Source organism: Falco punctatus (assembly GCF_963210335.1).
Source record: "Falco punctatus genome assembly, chromosome: 6".
Taxonomy (NCBI): Eukaryota; Metazoa; Chordata; class Aves; order Falconiformes; family Falconidae; genus Falco; species Falco punctatus.
The window spans coordinates 12,544,233-12,570,888 of NC_137585.1; the positions used below are offsets into that span (position 1 = coordinate 12,544,233).

At 41.0% G+C, this 26,656-nt stretch overlaps 2 protein-coding genes across 13 annotated transcripts in view; both read left to right on the forward strand.

Annotated features, from left to right (window-relative positions):
• The window catches only part of MANSC1 (MANSC domain containing 1), a 342,189-nt gene that overhangs the window by 167,248 nt on the left and 148,285 nt on the right, over window positions 1–26,656 (forward strand). The window lies entirely within an intron of this gene.
• The window catches only part of DUSP16 (dual specificity phosphatase 16), an 87,463-nt gene that overhangs the window by 20,181 nt on the left and 40,626 nt on the right, over window positions 1–26,656 (forward strand). The window lies entirely within an intron of this gene.

Consider the following 26,656-nt stretch of genomic DNA (forward strand, 5'->3'; position numbering starts at 1 on the left):
TCCCCAGACCTATTCAGGAATATTCACTATTTTCAAAATTCAAGTCTTCTAAGAAATACAGTAAGCACAGTTGAAGCATTTTTTCCCTCAAGAAAAAATAGGCAGGGTGATAGTTTTCACTTTATAGTATGCCTGTTTAATTTTCTAGGACTTTTTTTTTTCTTGTCTCCCCCCACCCCTTTCCTGTAAGAGCAGTCAGGAAAGCATCATGGATATTCTTCAAGTGCTGACAATCCTTAATAGCCAGATGGCGTAGAGTAGTTACTGTCAAAGGATGAGGTGTGGAAGGATTGGCACATCCCTTCCTTTTTCTTTTTTGCTTTTGTTTCACCCCTAGGAAAAAACATGGGTTTGGCCTGTGAATCCTTTGAATTTGTCTCTACAGATTTGTTGTTAAGCTGATCAAATGACTAAATGTTTCTTGCAATCTTGTATTATTCTGTGCATGGTTGTGTAATAGTACATCCAAGATTATTTAAGAAGAATTATCAAGAAGCTATTTTTCTGGGTAATAGGGAAGTAGCCGTGTCCCTGATGCATCAAATGGTATGTTCACTTTCCCTGCAGTTCCATAAGGATTGCTTCCAGATTTAGCATAGGATTTCTGTAGAATATTTTAAATATCAGTAACTACATATCATATCAATATCAGTAATATTTCTGTGATTTATTTGGTTTCCTCCTTCATAAACAAAGGGTAGCACGTCATGCTTTAGGCCTGTCAGTTGCATACGTGGCCTCTACTTTCTGCATGAATCAAAAGCCATAGGTGATGGGTGGCCTGGTGATGTGTATCAGGATGTCAGCCTGGATTAAAGCCAATGATTAACTGAAGACTGCGAGTCATTTGCGTGAAGGTGAAACAAACACTGTAACTTCAGGCTACTTCCTAGTTGTTACTTGGGGGACCCTGTCCTCAGGGTTTTCTTTATCACTGGTGCAATAGTATTACCATCCTGATGCCAAAGCTGATTGATATGAAACTGGCTCTGGAGCAAGGCTAGAGGCAGAGTGTTGCAGTGTTGCTGCCATCTGAAGATGGCTGTGGGAACAGGGAAGTTTGTATTGCCACTTCTCTCCTTAGTGGGACCTGGTCTTTAGATTGGTATTAGTTTGGCAGCTCTAAATAGGAAATTTCCTTTACAGTTACTCTGTAACTTCCCATAAAACCTGAAGGAAGCCATAAATACACATTAATGGTAAAGTTTGGCATCTTAACCTCAGGTTTTGCAAAGTTTTAATCTGAGCAGTTCTTGGTTTGCTTATGGATGGGGCCTGTTGGCAGCTGTCATGGTCTCCAGTGGAGATGATGTTGACCACCAGTGAATTACTATTCCTCAGCAATCAAAGAAAATCCATGTCTAGGGTTGTGTGTATGGAGGACGAGAGGGAAGATGGGCATGAGTTCAAGGCCTTGTGTTTCCTTTTGCTGCGCTGTGCGGTCAGCTGCTGAGCCAAGACTGACCTACTCGGAGTTGGCTGTGGGAAGGCTGGCAGCTTTCCATCTTGTGTGCCTATGAAATGCTCCAGCAGAGCCTAGGAAAGAGGGGAAAGAGTGTTGCCTCAGTGATGGGAGGTTTCTTGTGGGGCTACGGGGATGCAGAATCATCTCTCCTGCCATGGACCTTCCCAAGCTGCCATGCTGCTGTTTTTCTGTGCTTGCACTGTCCAAAGCTGTAACATTTATGCTGCATGAGTATATGAAAGTAACTGCTGAAACAAGGTCCTTCTTTGAGAGGTAGTCAGTTATCTCGGCTCTTTCTTGGTCACAATATGAGCCATAAGTGGCCAGTAACTTACACAGCTTCTCTTTACTGTGTTCTTGAAACTAATTTTGCCCTGTGTATTACAAGTTTTCAGCCTGTTTCTCAGAAACTAGGATCAGTTGCTTGCCCAGACCTCTTCAGGTAAATTGGTGGTCTCGTTTGGTTTCAGGCTTAAGTTACAAATTTATGTCAGTTCTTTAGCAAATAAAGATACGTAAATGGATGTGTGAAGAGGCTTCCATTAGTTGAGGATAAATGTATTTTTTTGTCCTCTGTAAGATCTTTCCAGGTGCCATCCACAGTGATAGTCTGCTAAAAAATTTTCTTCATAAAATCATAACTGTGTTCCATTATATTAGTTTGGCAGAAAACTATGACACAGAAAGCTATGATATTGAGACTAAAACAATGTTAGCAGTTTTCATTGTGCTTCACTTAATTTTGCTTTACTGTAATAATCTATTAATTGAGCCTGTTTGTTGAGTAAATGATAGATCAGTGGCTTGTACAAATACTCTCCTTTTAGACATCCTTACCTGTTTGTCTAATGTTTTTTGTATTACTGAAGGTGTTGTAGTAGACAAAAAGATGGGTCTGAGTGTGTAATGTAGCAACATGGGAATGAGAAATTTACAGAGAGCATAAAACAAGGAGGACAACAGAGGCTAATTGTATGAAATGCCTTTTATGCACACGTTCTTGAGTTTGAATAACTAGTATGTATTCAGCCTGCTGGATTAGAAGGCTTTGGCTCTGCATGTGTAGCATGTGTTGCTCTCGAAGTAGGAAAGCATCTCCCCCTGCTCCCCCCCACAGTATTCTGCAGTTCCGGATATAATTGATATGGTACTACGTTCTGCTCCTACTGAACCAGTAGTAAATCATGTTTAAAGGCTGAATAATTCATAATGTTAGGGATATAAACACCACACTTTTAATAGCCTGAGTGTTGTTTTTACTTCTTGATTGCTAGGTGTAAGAATCATTCACTCCAAACTTTAAAGACTCAAATCCCGTGTCAGGACTTGGGTTTCTACCTGCAAGATGGTGCTTGCAGGGGAGTGACTTTCTCAATAGTGCATATTTCACTAAGTTTATACAGTCCCTTCAAGCATGGAAGCCATACATCTGAATAGCAACTTCAAATACATGCAAAGAGTCTGAACGCTTCAGAGGGCTTCTCTCAGTATACAGTCCCGCTACTGAAACAAGCCTTAATTTCAAAGGTGGGTCTTAAGCACCAAGAACATTTGCCTGAAGAACAGGTGTGAGATTGCTTTCCACTCATTGTATTAATGCTATCTGGAATAAGTGTAGCACCTCTCTTTTATACAGTTCCCACAAGTATTTTGTTACAGGTGGGAACCTGCTTAGGTGCTGGGATTTCATTCCTTCTTTCTTTACAAATTATGCTTGGGACTCGTTGTTTCCTCTTGCTTTCCAGCTCTGCTGTCCCTGACTGTTTCATGGAAGTCTGTTCAGACTCTGGTAGACTGGGAGGGAAGAGAGCTGGAGGGGAAAGAGACTTTCTGTTACATGTCTCTCTTCCAACCCCATCATACTCAGAAGTGCCTTTCTAAAATAGTATTTAGATAGGAGCCTCTTTACTAGGAACACCTGGGGAGCAAACAGAGTGAACTTCATCTTGAAATCAACATCTTCAGCAAAGCTTCATAATGCTTTGCCAGTTTTTAAACAAGGACAAAGAACATTCCAGCAAAAAAGTACAGCAGTAATCTTAGTGCATTGGGTTGCCATGTTATTAGGTCAAAATAAGTCTGAAATTACATGCTGGATTGAATTCAGATTAGCAGAAAGCAAATGGTGTCACCATTTAGTAGGGCTCCCACTGTCTATCCCAAGACCCTGGGTGCAAGGCAGGTGTGCTCCAGACTGAGGCTGGGCTGTGAACATTTCTCTTCCTGTAGTCTGTCTGGAGTTTTGTGTTGATGGCAAGTGGCTTCTGATAGCAAGAGAACCAGTACCACCTTCCCCTTTCTCCCGGGCTGCTACTGTGTCATTTCAATTTCCTGAAAGCTCTCGAGTTTTACACAGCAAGTGCTCTGAAGCCTTACTGCAGAGGGGTAATCAACAGTGACTGGTCTGTAGGTTCATAGTCCCGTATCTCAGGAAGACATGGCAGCTGAAGGGAAATGGGCACTATCTTTATGAGAGCTGGCAAATGCCATGTTCTTTTAGGTGGTAGGAGACTTATTTAGGGCATACCTAGAGAAACTAATAAAGCTGTTTGTAATTTCCTCTGCTACCTTGTTTGTTGCTCATCATCTCCTTTTTTTCTTTCGGTTTGTGGTTTTTCTTGCTTGTAACTTTTCATCTGAATATATATCATGATGTATTTTTCCTGGTCAGTGGAGTGAGTTCGCTTGTCCAGCAGGTGAAAATCCCTGACTTCTCATGGTTGACATGTTGTGAGCATGTTGTCAGCTACTCAGTCCTCTGTTCTGCTTGTTAGGTGATCCACATTTGGATACCATCCAGCTGACAAAGCTTGTTTCCTCATTGTGGCTCACTTCACCTGTCTGCTCTAATTTCCAGGTAGACCCAATTTGAAGATGCCTGAAAAATCTGTTTATCCAGCACGGACTTGAATGTATGAGTAGCCCATTTGTTGCCTGTTTCCTCTCAAAATATTACTGAAAGAGTTAACTCCTTCAAGCATAAAATGGATGAAAAAGAATAGCAACACAAGTGTAAATCTCCAAGATACTAGTCAAGAAAGTGTAAAAATTCTAATACTAATGCTGCCATTGCACATTTTTCCAAGATGCGCTTCCCAGGAAGAGACCCACATCCTTCTGCCCCCTCAAATTTACAGGAATCCAATCTTTTTCTCCAACTGAGGCTTGCATGACTTGCCAAATCTCCTGCAGGTGTGACCTGTTCTGGAAAGAGGAAATACGTAGTGTCTTTTTTCCCCCCTGCTGCCTCATGTATGGTTAAACCTATAGAAAGCTGTGGAGGAAGCTCAAGCATGCTGTTCCTCTGACAGCCTTCTGCAAATACAAGCTATTAATGACCATTGCCTTTCATGGGCAAAAACAGTACTGGCAATGCCTTTGTGCACTTTATTTAATGGCGTAAGAAGCAAGAACATTAGCTATTTTTATTCAAATGTCCAGACATAAGCCAGTATGGCAAAGTGGCTATGAAATGTCTGCATAGCTAAGTGAAAATACAGCTGCTGTTTAACACTAAATCTTTTCCTTTTAGTTGCAGGATTTTGAGAGGGTTCAACCAGTGATCATCTAATGGTTCTTATTGAGCTGCAGTGAGGATTTTCAAGATTTTGCATTAAAATAGGCAGAATGTTCTTTTCAGTCACTGACTGTGTACTGTTTCAGTCAATGATAAGGAGGTAATGCAGCAGGAGAGGTGGGTGGGTGGGGGGACTGATCCAGGTAAAAGGTTCAGGTCTTGTCCTTTTCAGGAAACTTTAGGACTATCAGTTTGTATGTGCTGCTTAGTGACAGGCACACAAAAAAGGCTGAATGCAGTGGCACTATTAACAAATGCTAGCTTAAGGAGACGCAGTGTTTGTTTTGGGAATTTTTAAAGTCTGCCAAGTCCTTCAATGGTGGCTTTTCCTCTTATTTTCTTTTTTTTTTTTTCCTTTCCCTCTTTTCCTTGAAGAGGCTGTCTACCTTGGCAGAAAAATGGCTTTTATGGCTTGATGAATAATTTTAAAAAAATAATTCAAGATGGTGTTGATGATTTAAGTCTTTATGGATTAACTTGGGAGGGATGTTGAGCATTTAACTCTGTGTGTGTGTACATGCTCAGCTGTGGTGGCTTGACCCTGGCTGTATGTCAGGTGCCCACCAAAGCTGCTCTATCACTCCCCTCCTCAGCGGGACAGGGGAGGGAAAATGTAACAAAAGGCTTATGGGTTGAGATAAGGAGAGGGAGAGAAATAACCACCACAGGCAAAACAGACTTGGGGAAATAAGCTTAATTTATTACCAATCAAATTGGAGTAGGATAATGAGAAATAGAATAATGAGGAATGAGAAATAGAAACTAAAGCCTAAACCACCTTCCCTCCACCCCTCCCTTGTTCCTCGGCTTAACTTCACTCCCAATTTCTCTACCTCATCCCCCAAGTGGCGCAGGCGGACAGGGAATGGGGGTTACAGTCAGTTCATCACACGCGGTTTCTGCTGCTCCTTCCTCCTCACACTTTTCCCCTGCTCCAGCATGGGGTCCCTCCCATGGCAGACAGTCCTCCATGAACTTTTCCAATATGAGTCCTTCCCACAGGCCACAGTTCTCCATGAACTGCTTCAGTGTCAGTCCTTTCCATGGGGCGCAATCCTTCAGGAGCAGACTGCTCTAGCATGGGTTCCCCGTGGGGTCACAAGTTCTGCCAGCAAACCTGCTCCAGCATGGGCTTCCCACTGGGTCACAGCCTCTTTCAGATGCATCTGCTTGCTCCGGTGTGGAGTCCCTCATGGGCTGCAGGTGGATATCTTCTCCACCGTGGACCTCCATGGGCTGCAGAGGCACAGCCAGCCTCACCATGGTTTTCACCATGGGCTGCAGAGGAATCTCTGCTCTTGTGCTTGGAGCACCTCCTCCACTGACCCGGGTGGCTGCAGAGTTTTTGCTCTCATGTGTTCTCACTCCTCTCTGCTGCTGCAAATGTTGTGCAGATTTCTGCCCCCCCCCCCCCTTCTTAAATATGTTCTCTCCAGGGTGCTGCCGCCGTTGCTGATGGGCTCAGCTTTGTCCAGTGCTGGGTCCATCTTGGAGCTGGCTGGCATTGGCTCTGTCTGACATGGGGGAAGCTTCTAGCAGCTTTTCACAGAAGCACCCCTGTAGCTCCCCCCTGCTGCCAAAACGTTGCTACACAAACCCACTATGTGAGCAAATAGTTATAACTCAGTATTGGCATGCGTGGTCTCCGGTTCAGTTTTGGTTTTAAAAAAAAACACAAAATCCCAAAACTTTAAAAATATGATAGAGGTCTGAAGGAAAAAAAAATTAAACCCCCTACTTAATATTATGCCTGGAACATGCCTGATATTGGAGTAGGTATCCAGTAGTAGCACATTTTTATGTATCTTTGCTTAACTAAATTACAAAGGACACTTAGAAAAATCTTCCTGTTACATCCACCAAAGTAAGGCGTTTCTACTGGGTGCTTAATGTTTGTCCCAACTGGTGATACTGCTTTTCAGTACAGTCAAACTATTCTTACTTAGCTGTTTATCACTTATTTAGCTGTTTTTTTCTGTTTATGTTGGCAAAGTGAGGATCTACAACTGTAACTTCCTCCTTGAAAGGTCTCTTCCTTTCAAATGTCAATTGTTATACATCAAAGCACAGCTGGACAAGTCTACCTATTGGTAGAAAATAGCATTACTTTTTTTTGGATAGGTGGAATGGGTTAGGCATCAAGTAAGTCAGCTGCTTTCAGACATGATGAAGGTAAATTAATTAAACTACCAACATATAACCACACCTTTCAGCTTCTCCACCAGCAGTAAAATAGACTTCCTTGAATTCAGAATTCTGCAGAATTTGTTCTGATTTATGTTTAAATGGTTAACTTGAAATGCAGCACTATCTCCTGATGTCTGTGGACAGAGCTGTGATCCTTCTGCTTTTACTCAAAATGGGGTTAAATTGAAATACAGTGGAAAAATATTTAGGCTTATCACTTTCTGGAGCTGAAGTTTCAAATGGTATTTCCAGTTTCAAAAGTTGTGTGGTATGAGGGTCAACTTCTGTCATTGTGAAAATACTAGAAAAGGGAGACATACGTAAGGAGCAGAACTGGAGAGAGAGAAAGAACAGGGAATAACAAAGAAGAGGTATTGATCAGATGTTGGAAAAATATACCTGTATGAGCTAAACAAAGGGGAAAAAGAAGAAGAAAGTAGAGTCAACAGACACAAAAAATATTTTAAAAAAGGAATAAAGAAGTTCTGCATTAGTTGTGCATAAAAATGAGCCTTCTAAATCACAGAAAACATAGTTCTAATGTGACAACAGGATAAAATTGTTCCACTTTGGCTAGTAATACTAAGCTTGTAGTAGTAGATAACAAAGGAGTTATTTCCTGTGCATATGAGGAAAAGCCATTTGACAAGCTCTCTAAATGAAGTCTAACGACAAGTTGTAGGAAGTACAGGGAAAAGGTGTACCTTCCAGTAGGTTCATAGTAGTAAGTACTACTTGTGCATCTAGAAGATATCTTCTGAAGACTGTTAAACATTAATGAGTTGTGTGTTTTGCCTTTCTGAATCTGTATTTTGGTTTATAATTCATGTAAGTGAAGATACCTATTAAAAACTAGAAATGCTGTATTGAAACATGCGATGCTGTTGAGAGAATAATATTGTGTGGGTTTGTGTATTTGATTTTTATTGCTAGGCATTTGCAAATATTTAAGAATGAGTTAATTTCAAAACATTGCACTATAGGCCATATCTTCATGTTGGAAATTTGTAAGGTTCAGAGACTTAAGCTTCAAACAGCATGCTTCTGAGTCCATGTATGTCTTCCAGTGCAACTGAAGTGGTGGGAAGGAGGGGGGTAAATGATCTGTCTAAATACTTCTGTGTTGTGAGTTGCCATTTTTCTTCATGGTATTAGTAATTTATTGATGGCTTTTTTAAAATCGGCTATATAAGTAGTTATTCTAGATGGAAGAGAAGCTTTTATTTTGATTTTTTTTTTTTAAGTTGGCAAATTTTGTGTTTGCTTCTAGAGTATGCCCTGTTCAAGAGGCTGATGTCCTCTAACTACGTTGCAGGTACAAATGTAGTAGCTTCCCCAGGCCCTTGCTGTTTGTCTTCTAACATTTTTGGGTTACGTTATATGCTGCTCTTGGTGTGAGTGCTTTGTAAGTACAACTAGTCAGTACCACAAGGAGCTTTAACCTAAGTACACAAAGAAGAAGAACAGTAGTCTAAAGGCTATTGACAAAGTGTCTTTTTCCAGCTGTGCTAGTAGAAAAGGTTACGAGTCCAGCTGCTTGACACAGCCCCTCTGCCTCTAGCTGCTGCCCTAACTCTGCTGCTTAGAGTAGTTTTTATGACTTTTCATCCTTCGCTTGAGGTCAAGCCGGAGAATGAACTCACAAGTAGCCTATTCTGCTGTTTGAGCTAACCTGTTTGTCTTTGAAGCAGACCAGAAATCCCTTATGCTGTTTGCTCCGTAAGCTCTAGGTGGTTGTTTGCTCCGTGCCAACCTTACATTACCTGCCTTTTTGACACATAGACAAACCTCAGAAGTAAGATATTCTATAGACTATCCTCTCCTTTCTTCTGCATTCTGCCCAGCTTGCTATTACCCTTGTCCAAAAGAAACAGGTTCATTAGCAGTAAAAATGAAACGGGAAAACATTAGTGTGGATTCACTGAAACTGGTAGAGCACTCTCAAGTTAGTACAACGTAGCGTACATTTCTGTGACAGGTAACGCCAAATGCTCACAAGTACTGTGATTCTTTTCTTGTCTTCCCAGCCACCGTCACTGCAAAGTCACTCCTTTAATGGCTCTGAAGATCCCACAGCGAGCTAGAGCCAAGAACCAGAAATGGCTGAAAATTGTTTGGATGTGGTTTATTTATGTGTTTGTTTATTCAGCTTGTTTGTACGGTTAGTTTGTGACTGATTTAGCAATTTGAGTCGGCTCACTGAATTAACATGTGAGCTGGCTTGAGGGACATGGTCGGTGTCTGGTAGCCCTGACCTAGTTTGTTTTAGGCTGGTGTGGAGTGTACCCCTCAGGCTGCCCTGCTGGTTGGGTGCTTGCTGTGTGTGAAGCTCTGAAACAGCAGTTCTTGGAGAAGCCAGAAGCATGATGGGCTCTGCCTCCTGTTCACATGTCTGCCTGTTGAGGGGGTAGGAATGAGCTTCGTGGTTTAGTAGCCAGGCATGTGGCAGCAAAAGAATTCCCTCTTGTTCCAGAGACCTGTCTTTTGCCCTTGTTTGGGGGTTTCCTATGCACTTGACCCACAAGCCAAGTCTTGAGTTGGAGTTGCCTGTGTTCTTCAGTGAAGGTAAGCCTGTTTTTTCCATCATTTTCCAGATGAAGGGAATCACTGAAACTCAGAGGAACTCCTTTTCAAGTTCATCTTCTGCAGAGGCAGCAAGAAGTATATTCATTGTGTGGATTTACTCACTGGACACTAAGGCTGGAACCATCAATTCAAGCTAAAAAATTGCTTGCTTCTTTGTTTGCTGCTGTGTATTCACATTGGGCTCGCCTTGGCTTCCCAGAGCTCCAGGAGCTTTGTGCTCCACTGGAAGCTGTTGGTTGTCTGCCACCTGACAAGTTTAGAGCTTGAGTTCTGTCAGGATGCTTTTTCTTTTAAACAGTGGCAGGACATATACATAGTGCGTGTGTGTTTGTGTTTTTCTATACATACACCCACGCAGAAACTATGTATCTATAAATACGTGAACATACACGTGTGTTTATATACATGCATACCCTGTCCAAAGCAGCTTACATCTTATAATGCTTTCATTCAAAGTGATTTCTTAATGTTTTATATGATAAGAAAAGCAATTAATTAGCAAAGTAAAACAGCCTTGCAGATAAGCCTTCTTGAGCTCTGTCGAAGTGTAATGAACTGAGAAGATCCGAGTACCTGGTCTTCATGGAACACTTTGTATGTAGTTTTAGTGGTTATCACTATCTGAAGTAAGCAGATAAATTTTGTGCATTTGGTAGCTTATGGTGTATCTGTTTGAACATACCTGTGATTTCTGATCATTACTTGGTCTTTCAAAGGAAATTGAAATGAAAACCTCATCTCTTTCTAATGAAAGCTTGGAAGCATTTATTTTATATCTTATTTGGTAAAATGAAAAATCTCTGTTCTGCTTTGAGAATGGATGACAAGTAATGTCTATTTATTTTTTTACCCTGTCTGATTTTTTTCCCCTTTTTCTGCTTATATTTATTTAAATGATACTAGTGCCTTCAGAGTTGTCAAATGAAACTCTCATTTTCCTTGCTTGTTAATTGCTTGTGTCATCTCTGCCCGCTGCTCTGGGGGAGGTGTTGATTAAACCTACAGCTCAATTTAGTACTCACATTCCTCTTCAGCAGGTGTTTCTGATTTGTTTTTAATCATAACACTGGTCTTTTGTACACTTTCAATCTCAAAATGATTTGGGTTTTTGGAGTGTTCTTTACATTTAATTTGAGTAATTAGTATGCTGATACCAGCATCATCTTCTTGGGGTGCTGCCTAGAGTAAAAGGGTTCTGCTGGTTCAGCTGGAGCTCTGCAGAGCTCCTGTTGCTTGCTGTATGGCTGCTTGCAATGTCATCCACACTGGAAGAGGTAGCGTTGGAGGAGATCGTGTATAGGGCAGATGGGAATCCAGAGCATCCTGCTGATGAAATTGCTGTCCCTACATCATGTCAGTGCTAGTCTTGTTACTGGTGGCATTCTGTTACCTGAGGGCTTTTGTCATTTAAGGAAGAGACTTTTTTTTTTTTCTTCTTCAATTTTCCCCATCCCCAGACCATGCAGACTGAGTTCTGCTGACTTGTGTCAAATTTGCATGTGGGTTTGTGCAAACAAGTCAACTCAAGTAGCCTGTCTGTTGACACAGCTCTGCCATTCAGGTGCAAAGCTAAAGAATAAACCTAAAAATTAGTTAATTTCCAGTAACTTTGTCCAATATTGTTTCTATCAATAGACACATCAATTTGTCTCCCCCCCCGAATGTTTTTTCCATCTTCTCAATGGTGGAGTCTGTGCATGTGGTTGTAAATACTATGTTTATCTTAAATTTTAGATTCTTTGGAATTTCTTGTTATAAACTACAAAATGGACTTTCTAGTAAATCTACATAAAGTTCCTTGAAAAAATTGAGTTGACATCCTCAAAGATGCATGGGCAAATATATAGTGGTGGGTTTGGGTCATGGAGAAGGGTTGTTTGGCATCCTCCCTAATTTCTTGCCTTATGCTCCTTTATGTCTATTGTCAGGTCTGCCAGAGGTTCTGGGTGGAAAATTTTAAATAAGTTTTTCTAGTACTGAAGTTCACTGATCTTTGCTTTTCTGTGGTGGTTTTTTCCCTCTTTTTCTGTCCCCTATGGCGTGTTTTACAAACACTTTGTACCTATGCTAGAATAGCTGGCTTTAATGAGCATTACGTATTTCTGTTTTCTGCTCAGCCCTTGCATTCTTTAATTCCCTCATAAATCTTGAAGACATAGTGCCTTACTGTTATTTTTTTTTCTTTTCTTCTTTTGATATGTCAGTCCTTACAGTAGATCATCTTAGTCCATCTCGAACTTATCTTTTGCCAGTATCCTGTGTGTGGGAGGCTTTTGCAAAGAAACCTATTTTTGCTTTCTCAGCTATTATTATCTAGTTGCTAGTATCAAATTTAATTACACCCTTCCATTTTTGTGTGCCAGGACTTACGATTTTTATTATTGTTTTGATACTTATTCCAGTTTGATACTCTTTGCTCTTCTAAAGCTTTTTTTTTTTTTTTCTCCTGTCTGCTGTCACTTATGCTGCTTTCTGTTTCTTTACCCAGGCTTGGATTCACATTTTTCTGGGATATGCTCATTTGGCCTGTGTAACCTCATGAAAATGTTGCCATTTGAACATAATGACTCTTTTCTTCCCTGGCTTCCTGTTCCCTTTCCTTGTGAAGTGGTATGTATACCTTCCGCAACTTTCAGACTCAGCTGGGAGCTAAACATGCAGCTTTTAATTTCCTCTCTCTTCTTGAATTGAGGATCTTGTGGACCGGTGTTGTTTTCATCACCACTTCTGAAACATAACGGCGTGGTACTAGTTTTGGTAGGATTCCTTCCATGAGTGTGATGAACTCGTTTGTGTTGTGGCCATTGTCATTTAGCAGTGAGCTAATGCAAACAGAGAACTGGCTTGCTGACAGCACTAAGCTCACTCAAGTGAGGAGCAGATGAAAAGCTTAGTTTCTTATTTCCAGGTAAAGAACAAGCACGGAATGGGAAATATCCCATGGCATGTCCTGCTGTGGTTCAAAGGCTAAATTCAAATGTAGATTCTCCTTCAAATTAAATTCCTCTTGTGTTTGGCATCGTATTCCCCTTTCTTCTCTAAACAGAACTGACTTTCCCCCCTCTTCCACAGTAACTGTGTGATTCCTTGTTTAGTTTGCAAGAGCTCTGATGTTTTCCTGAATTAAAGATGCCAGTGTTTTAGTGATTTCTTTCTCCTTCCTGTAATTGCTCCCCTCCTCCCAACACCCACATACAGACTGTTTTGGGGGTTTATTTGTTTTTATTTTCCCCTAGGAAAAGACTTTTCCTCATCACTCTTCATGGCAACTTGTGGTTCCTCATATACAAGGTGCTTCAGTTGACTTCAGATGTAATGCCAGTGCCATTTTACCAACTGAAGGAGTAAGGAAGGCTGGACCGATAGTATAGTGTGCTCTCTGCTTCGGTAACAGCTGTCTTCCCTTCATATGGGAGTGTGATTCTCTAAATTCCTTCCTGATAGGTTTCCATTTTGAAATACATTCTGTCTAGAATGACATGGCATATCTGCAAGCATAAAATTGTTATGAAACACTAAGCACAGAGAACTTGTTATCAAAATACTTGTTCCTTCATTTTTTTTGGTTAAGGTCACTGTTGTGAAATGGAATGATTAAGACGTATTACTCCAGAAATAGAGAAAAGGTATTGGTGATTGCATCTTTTTTCTGCAAAAACCAGTGCTGTCTTGAGACCCAGTTACTCAAAACCAAGTTGTAATGAAAATATACTAAAATCTTCAGCTTTAGCTTGGTTGTATCAAATACTTGGTAGAACTCCAAAGTGGTAAATAACTCAGTTATTTTCTTTTTGGAGTCCTAATCTTGTTTGCTTTGGCATCTAAAACCAAAGTCGCAGCTTATTTTTACTTAATACACACTTTTTTTAGAGTATCCCTTCCATGCAGTAATGCAGATATTTATTACAGAACTCAGGAGGCCGTTCACAGACCATGGACTGTGCTGTGTTTGGTGGTCCCAGAGGCGGAGAGGAGTGTTGTTCACCTAGGTAATTCTGGTTGGCATAATCATCTTAGTACCGATGCCAAAGTCCTTGTAGACTTTGTGGCAAAGTAGTGAGGTGTTGAGGCAGTGTTTGGAAGGAGTGTGAGATAGGTGAGGGTCTCATGCTCTCTCCTATGGCTTAAGAAGAAAATAAAGATGGATCTGGTCAAAGGAGCAGGTCTGGAAAAGTACATTTGCTGCAGTGTTCTGTGTAGGTGTGAGCAGCATAGCCAGGGCCAAAGGAAATGCTACTGTGCTACCAGCTAAAAGACATCATGTACCTAGGTGAGTGTTTTTCATCCATCTATGTTGTTTAAATTCTCTTAATATCAAGTGGAAAAATGGGCAGGGTACAACTCTAGCTTCTCTGCGGAGAAATCATTTCTTCATGAGATGAAGTAAGTTGATGGGAAGGGGGAGTGCAAAAGGGGACCCTCTTGGCTGTAGCAGATTTTTTAGTTCCTTCAGGAGGGTACTAGAAATTACTTAAACATGCAATGACTTGATTTGTAGGTGAAGCCATTAGCTTGTGATGCATTTTTCTAGATTGGCCATCAGTTAATCGTGTTTTCTTTCTGTCACTTTTTATTGCAATGTGTGGTGGTTAAAATTCAGAAGAAAGCGTAGTAACATCGTAAGTTGCATGTCTTTTCTATTACTTCTGTTAACAGCAAGAATTTATTTTTGTTGATGGCTGCTAACAGTTGGCATGCATAAGATGACATCTTCGAAGTAAGTCTTCAGCAAACAAAACCACCTTTCTTCTGTAACTTCTGGTGTTAATTCCTGTCTTTCTGCTTTTTCTCTTGAGACTGTGTTACAAGCAGTGGTTGTTTCTTTCATGTATGATTAGGTTTGCTGTGGAGGTTTTAACACAGCCAAGTTTTAAGACAGCAGTCTAAGACCAGGTTAGGTGTCAAAGTGATGGGTTTACACATGGTGGTTCCTGACCATCCCCAAAACATAGTTCATGTAGACTTGTTTCTGATCCAGCAGGACATATCCCTTTGACCACCGTTGTTACTGTGTTCTCTGTGATCTTGGTGAAGTGCTACACGTGAACTTTGTGAAGTAGTGCATGTGTGTTAAATTGAGATTTGCTTTCAGACCTTTAAGGGTGTGTGTTTGTTGGGGTGTTTTTTTAGGAAGCTCAAAGCTACAACAAATTGGCAGGTTTTCTGATTGCATTTTCAGATCTGGCTGTCTTTAAAAGGCCCATCAGGTGCTAATACGTAATGCTGGGTTTTCACTGTACTGTTTGTATAGGATGCTACAAATTCATGTATCACTCTTAGTGTGGCTGTCAACCTCAAACAGTTTAGCTATGTTATAGTTTTATAATGGATTAAGTAAATTTTCTCTGGATTCAAAAATTTAAATCGAAATGCAGTTGATCACGATGATAATATAAATATGGTAACAAAATTACAAGACCTTCCGCTTAATCCCTTGTTCTTTATGACTTACTTGAAACCTGTAAAGCATAACAGGTCACCTGGAGTTGCTCTTCTCCTTCAAAATTATTTAACTTTAAGGTTTTCTTAATTGTGAGATAATCGGAAGATGCCTATCTCAGTAAACCTGATGGCAGTGTTACCTCCAGGCTCTTTACACATTGGCTGCTCTCCTTGTGATGTTCTGAATGCTTCTGCCGTGGTGGATGCAACACACCATTCCTTCTGGGGCATCGGTAGTCTATAGAGATGGATTTTGCAAGTTTGTCTGTGTCTGAAGCTATTGGCAATCTAATTGCTGGATTCAGACGTGGAACTTGCTCCTTACAAAAGCTTTCTTGTGAGTAAACCTGAATACATTTTAATGTCTGAAAAGAGCAAGGGGTGGGTGGGGTATCATGGGAATTGCCTTTAGCCTTGCTAGATGGATAGACAGTCTGTGAAAGGCCCCAGGAGGATTTGATTGTGCCTTTAAAAATACTAAAAGAAGGTACTGATATTTAGATTCTTAGTTAGTCTGGTCTTCTGTGATCATTTATCCCTAAAAAGAAACATGAATTCTAAGTCAGTAAATCATTTACTTGATGTCAGTTGTTCACCAAAAGAATGTTGGGTATGACTATGGTTTTGTCAAAATCAACAAGTGCTAAAAGATACTTACCTGGGCTATTCAGTGGCTTGTCTGGAAGCCACTGTTTTAAGTCATGGCAGTTACATACAGCAGTAGGTGCAAAATGCAGTGAAGGAGTGGGCCATTTTATTGCACATCTCTATCTTTGTTGAGTGGTGATAGTGCAAGTGTGTTTTTCGAATGTGCTTCTTGGAGCTGGTGAGCTTTGTCTGTTCGCTCCTTTCAGAAGAAACACCTCTAATGCCTTTAAGTAGCTAATGCAGAAAAGGACCGTGCTTTTCTGTGGTTACCAGCTCAGGTGCTGGTAGTAAAGGTATTTCCATGGGTAGGCAAGGAAGGCAAGTGATGTTCCTGGGTAGATCTGTACCACTTAAATTGCTGTCTGGAGTGGGGCAGTTTTCCTTGGGAGTCCTCTTTGCATTTATGAGGGCCAAGTACAGCAAGAAAAATTTTCTTCCCTGCTGTTTTCCTCATTCCAATGTACCTGAAGCAGAGAAACCATCGCTCCAAAGTTGTCATTAAGCTTCCTAAGAATACTTTTATTAATTGTAATTGTCTGTACAGTATAGTTTGACAAGATTAACAAAGCAGGGAGAGTACTTCCTACTGTTAGGCTTAAAGTTTTTCTTTTAATGACAAAGTTCTTTGGATTTGGCATGGTCTGTCTGCTGCAAGCTTCTGAATTGCAAACAGCAATGACCTGGCAAGCAGCACAGCACTGGTAAGAGGATATTTGGGCCAAGGACTCATAGCCAAGCTCTTCCCTTTTTGCATAACATTTTCTTTAATGGGAATGCAAAGCAGATGGGATCGTGGGTAAATAATTACTCCTCAGTTGAGTGAGTACCACCCTGAGGAAGGTGCTTATGTAAGGAATATCCCTGTTGTGCCATGCAAGAACAAGGACGCTGTGCTGAGACTGTGTGAGCAATCATCATGCTGGTGCTTTCTCATATTTGACTCTACAGACTTGTGCTGAAAGGAGTCATTAACTTAAATTTTACCTTAAATACACCAAAAAACTATGGCAACCTAGCACAAGGGGCAACAGTGCCCTTTGAACTGTGCCAGGGGCTTTGGATCTTTAGACCCAGGCAGCAGGCACCATCTGTTAGTACCAGTGGAGCAGGAGTTCTTCATGGACAAGTCCCCCTTTCCCATCCAGGCGCCTGCTTTGTTTAAAGCCAAAGGTATATCAGCTCCTGGGGACAACTGTAGATTTTATGGATCAATAGTGTGTGGCTGGGTTCATCTTTTTGGGGCACTAGTGTATTTTTCCTCTTCTTCAGTTATTCCAGCGTACTTCTAACTCAATTCTGTATACAGACTGTGCCTGCTGTCTGCAACAACTTCTCTGTGCTGGTGGTGAGATTATTTTCCATTCCTTATGCTAGCTGTATGTCTGAGCTGAAGTAGTAACACAAGCTTAAAAGATTGCCTTCTTGCTCTGATGTTTGGTACTGTAATGGCACATGGTTCTGCCTGCAATTGCAGAACAAATTATTCTGGATATGGCAGTGAGGGTGACAGTGCAGCTTGAGATCCTCAGCCTAGTCCATCTGCCCTATACTATGGAGTGCCGTGGGGAAAGTAGTTAGCCTGGGTATGGAAAGCTCTGTAGCCATGTCATGGGGAGATTCTGCAGAAATAACCCTTCTTTATATCAAGTCTAGTTTAAGCACTGATTTGATTTGGTTTGATTCAGAGTTAGCTCGTGAGTCTTAGCGTTACGCATCTCCTGCACAGTGTCGGTCCCTGCATCGAAGCATGCATGGAATATCAGGAGAATTTAGCTGCCAAACACATTAAAAAAAAATAAAAATCCCTGCAGCATCTTGTTTTTTGACTGAAGTTCAGACATATGGCCGTAGGCATACCAATAGGCATACCTTTGATGCCAGGTGGTCTGCCTGCCAAACTTAAAGCTGGTTCTCAAGATCTTATGTGGTTATGCTTTCAACAGAGTGCCAGCAAGCAGAACCTTGGCAAAGCTGTACTTTGAGCTGATGGTGAGAACAAGATTAGGAAGAATGCTTTAGTCCTGGATAGGCGTTGTAGCTACAAGTAGACTAGATAAATTTTCTTCTAGATCTAAGCCATAGTGTTTTATTTATTTTGCCTGCTCCAAAGCATAAGAGAAATTAAAATTTAGATGTTCTAAAAAATTATTTGGATTCGTGCTTGATTTTACGCAGCTCCCAGGTTATGAATCGTTTGATTTTGGACGTGCGCCCTAGGCATTTACTGTTCTAGCTTGAGCCTTTTGGTGTGGCTGCAGAGGAGGAAGCCTGAAGGGGGTGGGAGGAGTGCTTCTCCTTCCCCGCTTTCCTGGTGACCTCCTCTTCTGTGGTTGCGTTCAACTCTTTTCCTGCACATTTTGACCTGTGCTATAATCCTATCAGGGAGGGCAGTTGCAGTCAGGGATGAAGTCCTTTCTGGAAAAGATTTCTTGCCTAGGTCTGCACATCTGAAACACTTTTCGCATTCGTTGGCAGAAATAGGCTTCTCTCAGGTGTGTTTTTGCCATGACTTCTAGTACTCCATTGCCATGATATCTAGTACTCCACCAGGGTCAGTCCTTTCATGCCACTCAGAGATCCCATGGAGAGCCTAGCTGCATACACCACTGCAAGTGGCAAACTAGCTACATAACTTTTCTTTGCAATCCAAATAAAATTAAAAACCAAAGGAGAGAGCCCCAGGTAACAAACACATCAGCTACATCTATCACTGTCATGACTTTGTAAAGGCAAATATGTCTAATCCCACCTGCTGTCTTTGTCACTGATACCTTTAAATCAATTTGGAATTGAAGGAATAGAAAATTTGTTTTACTTTAAAAGGGCTAAATTATCATCTCCTCATAGCATTGTAGAATGAAACTTCTATAATTTTGAGTAATGCAGTACGGTTTTAGTTGTAGCTGGAAATTGTCCAAGTTTTTCAGTAATCTGAAAAATACTTTTAAGGAAACTATAATTTTTGTGTGTGGTTGTGTTTTGTTTTGTTATGTAGTGGGTTTTGGTTTGGGGCTGGGTTTTTTTGGTTGGTTCCCCTCCCCCCCCCCAAAAAAAAAAAAACAAAACCAAAAAAACCAAGTACAAACTTCAGACAGGGTGTAAGAAAGGTTTTTAAAGGAGGGGTTTTTTTGCGTGATGTTCCCTGCCCTCGCCCTCCCCGAGTTTAAACTCATTAGTTTGGGGAAGACAGGCAAGGTTTCAAGAACACAAACCCCACTTAAAACTTTAAACAAAAGCAGCTAATATAAAGCTAAATCTAGGTCAAGTTTGAGTTAATAATAATAATAAACAATTTGATAATCCAGAGAAGTTTGTTTATGGGAAAAATGTACCACAAATCTAGTAACTCCGTGATGACTCCAGGATTTTCTTGTTTTGGTATTAACTCCAAGAATTTGGGGAATGGGTATCTTTTAGGTTTCTTTCTGTCTTTTATCACACATTTTCAGTGGTGTGTCTTCAGCCAGACAGTTTCCATGAGGAATATGATTCATTGGGTAATTTATTACATACTTCGGGATGTGCTTTGGACTTCTTATTTTCCTGTTTGGGAAGAGGGACAGGCTGGATGTGGAGATGTTTTGGAAGCCTTAGCTTTTGTTTCTGTGTCACAGTTTGGTTCTGTTTCATGTCTGTGTATGTGAGGAAGGGCTTGTGCATTCTGGAGTTCATGCCCTCCCTCTTCTTATCGCTCCACATTAACTGGTCTGATAAAAGATGTCACCTCTCCCTGCAAGACTTGCCTTTCCTGTATCCTTGGGCATTTGCAGATACAGCAGTAATAGTGGGATTAGTTGGATATGCAGTTCTTGTGAACGACATCTGTATGTTTTCTTTCATAGAGTGTAGCTAGAATTTCATGTGGTGCTGGAAATGACCATGAGATAATGTGTCTTTTCCCGAGACAGAGCAGGATACTTTTCTAACCACGTTAAGGATTCAGACAATAGTCTTGTTCTATGGATGTATGATACAGGTTTGAACATACTGACATGGTAGTTTAAAACAAACAAGCAAACAAAAAACCCCAAATAAAAATATTAGTACCAGTTGGAAAACACGGCGTTGTGAATAAGAGAATGATAGAGTCTGGGCTAGTATTATATCTCTCGTAGTGTATCACCAAGAGAAATGCTTTAGCAGCATATAAATGGTCACCCTTTTTTCCTCTTTTCCTTCTGTTCCAGCTGAGTGTTTGTGAGCTAGAGTGTCTGTGGTGGCTGCTGCAGTGGGAAACATAGATTAGCTGGTTAAGATGCACACAATGTTAAGTATAGATACTTAGTGACAGGCATAAACATGAGTTAAATGGTGAGAATCATTAAGAACGAGCTTGCAGGTGGCAATTTTCCAAGAGTGACCTGGTTTTTTTTACCTACCGTTGTATTCTCAGATGGCTTTCCTTTACTCCCATTGGAGATTAGTTGGTGCCCTCAGGTGCAGAGAGCAGCCTCACAAAAGGCTGATCTGGCCCATCTGAGAGGATGAGAGGAAGAGCGGTGGGGGTGAGGTAGGGTGGCACCTCAGTCGGCCTCCCACTGACAGGCAAGAAGTGGAAGGGGCTAATAACTGCTTTTAAAATCTCTCCTTTATCTTTTTCAGTTTAAGTTTCCCATTCAGGCAACACAAGCAGCAGTGGTGGTTCAAAGAGCTGCTTCACTTGGGTCTAGCTAAAGATGCTTGCAAAAGGCTACTGCTGGGTCCAAAGCTCATATGAAGTTTTGTATCTAGACAAGCTTACAATATCCTTGTGCTTCACAAGCTATTGTCTTTGCTAGCATGCTTAAAAACCCTGCAGCAAGCTTTGTTTCAGAAATAATAATGAAAAGATACCTTGAAAATCAAAAGTTATGCAGACAGATTAGCTTCTGTATGTGAGTGTGCTTTAGTTTTCTTGGGGTGGCTGCATAGGAGGCATTTCTGAATGAAGTTCCAGTTCTGTGGGATGCTTTGCATCCTCAAGGTTTAGCTGAATTTGAGTAGAACACAGGGGCATCTAGAATTTCTTTCAATTGGGTAAGGATGGGGAAGTATCACAGAATGGTTTGGGTTGGAAGGGACCTTTAAAGATCATCTAGTCCGATGCCCTTTCTGCATCTTTCCCTAGACTAGGTTGCTCAAAGCCCCAGCCAACGTGACCTGAAATGCTTTCAATAATGGGGCACCCACAGCTTCTCTGGGTAACCTGTTCCAGTGTCTCACCACCCTTGTTGCAAAAAAAAAAAAAAAAAAAAAAAAAAATTAATTCTTCCTTATGTCCAGTCTAAACCTACCTTCTTTCAGTTTAAAATCATTGTCCCTTGTCATGTCACTGCAGGCCCAGGTAAAAAGTCTGTCCCCATCTTTCTTATAAGCCCCCTTTAAGTATGGAAGGGTGGATTGAGTTAATGAAGAACACCTGTTTCCCACACCTTTTAATGGGCAGTACTCTTCTGGATGTGTCTAATGAAGGTGAGGCCTAAAACAGCAACCTGAATATGGCCACATATTCTCTAAACTTTTAGTCAGTAAAGTTAGAAAAAAAAAGGGGGGGGGGGGAAACCCTTAAACTGTGCAGTATTTGACGGGAAGCCAGTGTAACTCCCTTGAAATCGGAGTGGCATGCCTGAGTCAGTGAAGTATGAGCTAAGAATCTGGCAGAAGGCTTTTGCACAAAGGAAGGCTGAGAGAGTCTCTCAGGAAGCCTGTGTGCTGCTAAATGTGGCATGTTTGAACATGAGACTGACATCATTGTGAGTTCATAGTGGTGAAGGAACAAAGTATCAGCCACAAATTAGACTGACCTATTTTTTAAGTCACTTCTGAAAACTTAATAGCACAGTGTGTTGCTTGTGCAAGCTGTTTATTTCTATCCCAACCCCTGACTACTTCATTTAAAGTGCAGGTTAACCCTCTAAACCATCGGAGGACTTCTTCAGGAAGGGGTGTGTGTGTGTGTGTGTGTGTTTGAGGGGTGCTACAGACTTCCTTCCTTGGCTTTTTTTCCACTCTGACCTCAATCTTCACATAAAGGAAGTGATTAAGGACCACCCATCGTATACCTTTATCCTTCAGGATCGGTTTCCTGGAGGTAAAAACCTCAGGATCGCGTACCAAACCCTGACTCCTTTCTATGGGTTGCTCACATGCAGACTGCAAGTCTGTCTGAAATGAAAATGATCAGAACACTTGCCAGTGGTATCAACAGCAATTTATGTATAGTTTGTAAGTTATTATAAAACTAATCAGTATTATTTATCGATGTGTTCATGATCATTGACAAATAACTGGTGTTTCTTTCATTTCTGGGTACCTAAGAAATACAAGGAACTTGCAGTTTGCAGATGATATGCTTCTTCCCAAGTATTTTAGTTGGCTCTGCATACACTGAAGTTGATCCATTTGGTTGATATATTACTTCAGTTATTGCAGAAGTATATTGAGCTTTCCTAGCTTGGGATTACTTTGACAACAATCAGTGCCTTTCTGGTTGCTTTTAAAAGGACTGTGTAAAACAGAGCACCTCTACAAATTCTGGAGAAATAAAAAATCTTGTGTATAGATTTGTACACAGCTGTGCCTGCATGTGAGCACACTTCAAACAGGATAATACAAATGTAATTTAAAGGAATATGTTTTGTTTCCCTTTGCTATTAAAAATCCTGTTAGAAGCCCAGCTAGATTGCTACAGAACATTTCTTGTTGACCCTGATCTTTGACTAAGGCACATACCAGATAATAACAGAACTTACTCCCTCGGTTCACTATTGTGTGTTTTTGCTCTTGAAACTTTAAAAAAAACTCATCTTGCAAACTAGATGTAATGGCGGTGACATTTTGTCAGTGGTTCTTAAGGGTAATTAATACATTTTGTGGTTATGTCACTCTTCTTCCTTCACTTAAATGGTAATAGTGATGTAAGAGGCACAGCTGGGGAATGTAAGTCACCCTCTGCTCTCTCCTTCCATTGTAAAGATACATACAGCTTTTCTCTCCAGCCGTGTAGTTACCATGCCAGAAGTGTGGCTTTGGCACCACTGCAGGTCTTGTATAACGTGATTCATATTCAAAGAAACAGTTGGGATCCTTTGGGAAAGGTGTACCAGGGCATGTTACCTGGAGTGTAGCTCAGTGAGATACTCAGTGACTTCTGCTTTTGTTCCTGAACTGAGGCCCTGATGGGCCTTCTTGACCATCTTGACAATTAAACCAAAATTTGAAAGCGGTTTTAATAAGTAGGTCATCAGAATTACCTTTGTGGGTACAAATGAGGCAGGAAAACATGTTCTGTTCCCAGTGTGTGAGCTATCAGGAGTCTTACATCACAGTAAGAGATGTGGGTCCAAATCCTCTGGATCTAGGAGTTTGTCAGTTTATTTTCTGGGCTTCATCTGCAGTTCTGCAGTCACTCCATGTTATAGCTGAACCCCTTCCTACTCTGCACAGCCCAGAACAGGAAACCTCTTAACAGGATTACTGCAACTGTTTAATTTCTGGGAAGAGCTAACTACTTTAATTATTTCACATTAATTGGGAGCCTTTGCTGTACATCATATACCTCTGTTTCCTTCTCTTACCCCACCTCAAGATAGTGAAGCTGTATCACATTTGTGAACTCACTGTTTTCCACCATCTATTCTGTTTCCTTGCCATATAGATGTCATTTAAGGAGAAACACAATTAAACCTAACTGCTTTTCTGAGTAGGACTGAGCTTGCATATATGTAATGTCAATGTTTTATTTGGCCCAGCATCCTTTCTGAAGATGCTTCTATGTGCTTTTATCACTATGTAGCATACAGTGCTCATAATACTAATTTTGAGTGTGCAGACAATTTTCTAAATGAGTTTGACAATAGATCTAATTAACACTTCTTAAATATTTTTTTAAAACTTCTAGATGTTTCTCTGTACCACTGACAGGACATGAATGCAGTGCACTACAGCACTATATTTTCAGACACAAGCAGGAAGAAAAAAAGTATTAATGTTGACAGTGTAATAAAAAAAAAAAAAAAAAAAAAAAAAGAAAAAGAAATTCCTTCCAAACTTTCTCATGCCCTGATCTGAAGGGGTTGAATGTGCATGTTGCCTTCCGGGATAACTGGTGTCATTTCCTCAAATGGGTGAAAGACCAGAACATTTTAACCCACAGCGTACCATACCATGGAAGCAGTTTACATGTCTCTGTTCTTAAGGGAATTGACTCACTGTGATCTTTAGTCATTCAATTTAATTTGAGAGAAGACTCATTAAAAAGTCTGTTGCAAGAAATTCACCCCTGCCTTGCCCAGAAGCTATTCTGATTTATTTCCCTAATAAAATTACCATCATTATCCTCTGCCTTTAATCCATCCTGGTTCTTGTATGAAGGCTTCAGATCCACCTTCTGTTTTCATCATACAGTGACCACAAAGCAGATCAGAGTTGCGCTTTTTTTTTTTTTCCTTAAATTTTTGGCTCCGTACTTGCAGGCCCATATTATTTGAACATCTCCCCCTTAAAGTCTCTCACTAGGCAAAAGGCCTTAAACTTAAAGGCTAAGCATTGTCTGAAGAGTCTGAGGTCGCATTTTATCTTCTTTCATGGGAAGCCTTTTAAAGAAGTAGCACAGACTACTACAACAGCTGTGCTGGATGTTTATTTAGTGCTTACTCTTCAGAGCACTCCTTTTAATCTGTTTCAGCAAAAAAGATGACCATGTAAAATACAAAAGCCACTCTTTCTGCTGGTCTGCAGAGCTGCAGAACACTGTCAGGTGATTCGGGATGTGCGGATCGTGTAGTAGGTGGAAACCTTGGTGTCATGTAAGAGGCTGCTGTAAAGCAGTCTTATTCTACAAAGAGCAAGGATATGCTGGAGTTTCAACAGCTTGAGGATTTCTAAAGTATCTCAGCGTTTTGAGGGTTTCCCTCTTTGTACTTTGTGTTTTTGAATGGAAAGCTAAAATGCAGTTGCTGGTGGAGACTAGCAGGTATGGATTTTGCCAGTTGTCACAATTAAATGATGAAACTTCACCATTTGGTGTACAGGAACCCAAGAGCACTCATGATGTGTTTTGTAAGGATAGGCAGCTGTCTTCTGGTTTTGATTTGGTTTGTGTTTCTTATGTTACACGCTGTGGCTTTGGGTTGGATCTCTTTACACTTGGATTACATAGGTAAGTTGTAAAATTACTTTATAGTAAATGTTATAAATTTTATGCCAGATACTTCATACAGCGTTAGATTTTTAGGGAAGGACAGGATTAAACTTTTAGGAAAGGAGAGGTAGGTACATCCTTAGAAGGATGCTGTCATGCTTGACTGCTTAGTCTCTCCCGGGCTTCTAGCTTGCTTGATGCACCAGAGCTGGTAGCTGTGGGAGGAAGGCACTGTGTGACCTGACTGGTTGGATTCGTTTAGCTGCAGTTTAGGGAAGGCCCTGAGCAAGAAAAGAGAAAAAAAGGCTTCCATTTGTAATTCTGGAGAATAGAAAAAAGTATTTAAGTAAGGCCTGGAGGACTTCTTATTTGCCAGAAGTAAGTAAAAAGGCAAGTTTATATCCTTTTGTAATTCACCCTAATTGAAAGGATGTATATTTCTTTTCTAAAAGTCAGCAGAAAAATCCTGGCCTCTTAATGATGAAAGACTTTCTTTTAAAAAAAATTTCTCCTAAGCACAAATAGCTGAAGTTTCCACTTTAAACTTGGGTGGCTCTTTCATATTTCACTTAATGGTAATACGGTATCGTTTCTCTCCCTCCCCCTTGTTACCACCAAGGCTAAAAAGGAGGAGGGGGGATATAAAATGTTTCCGAAAATTACAGGAAACGTCTGTTCCTTTAACAGCATTGCCAGGGAATTTCCAAATGCGCTGAATGCTTATGGCTGAACTTGCAGCAGCTCACTCTCCAGTCGTGAGTGGATCCTGTTCTAAAAATGTGACACCTCCTTCCAGTAAATGATGTTGAAATTAAGTATATGCTTTATTTCTCATCTGCTCTTCAGCAGAATTAATTGCATCCAGTGGTGAAATGAGGGCTTTTGGGACCTGCGTTAAGCACCTGATTTACTTCTGTTCACTAAAGTGGGAAAAATAGTATATAGTTTCCTGACGTGGTAGCTAGTTTATTTGTAAGGACTTTGGAGACGTGTGGATGGCAGGCATTAGTGAATGCGAAGACTGCATGACACTTCAGAAACTGCATGTGAAGCACTAAGGAACAGAAAGGGAGATGCTTTTTGTCCCAATACTTTGTTTGCTTGGACTGTCACAAGGTGGTCTCTGATCATAGGGTCTTATCCCTAGGCAGAACCTAATCGGTGTTAAACACTAGGTTAGCTTTCATTTCCAGGGATGAGATTAGAAAAAGGGATAGTGACAAACACGATGAGTAGGATGAGCTTTCTTTTTGTCCTCTGTTGCCTTCTGCGGGGCTTCTGCCACTGAGCTAGAGGAAGGAGCAAGGGTGACCTGCAGAGCCTCTGCCAGGGGCTCGGAAGGGTATCTGCCAGACAGAGCAGGCAGGGGAGAAACAGCCCTGCCACAATCTTCAACAGAACTTCTCGTCCACCTCTGCCCTGCTGCCCTGGCGTAGGTACGCCATGTGCTAATGATGGGCAAGCGAGGGGATCTGCAGCCTGGGACCTCCCGGGGACAAATGTGCGGGTGCCAGTAAAGGTGTCCGTCCCAGCGAGCAGTGTTCTGGGCACAAAATCTTTAATCGTCTGTCTGAAAGACTCTACCCCACAGTCTGCTGACGGTGTTTGCGAGGCTTATAGAGCAGTTGCC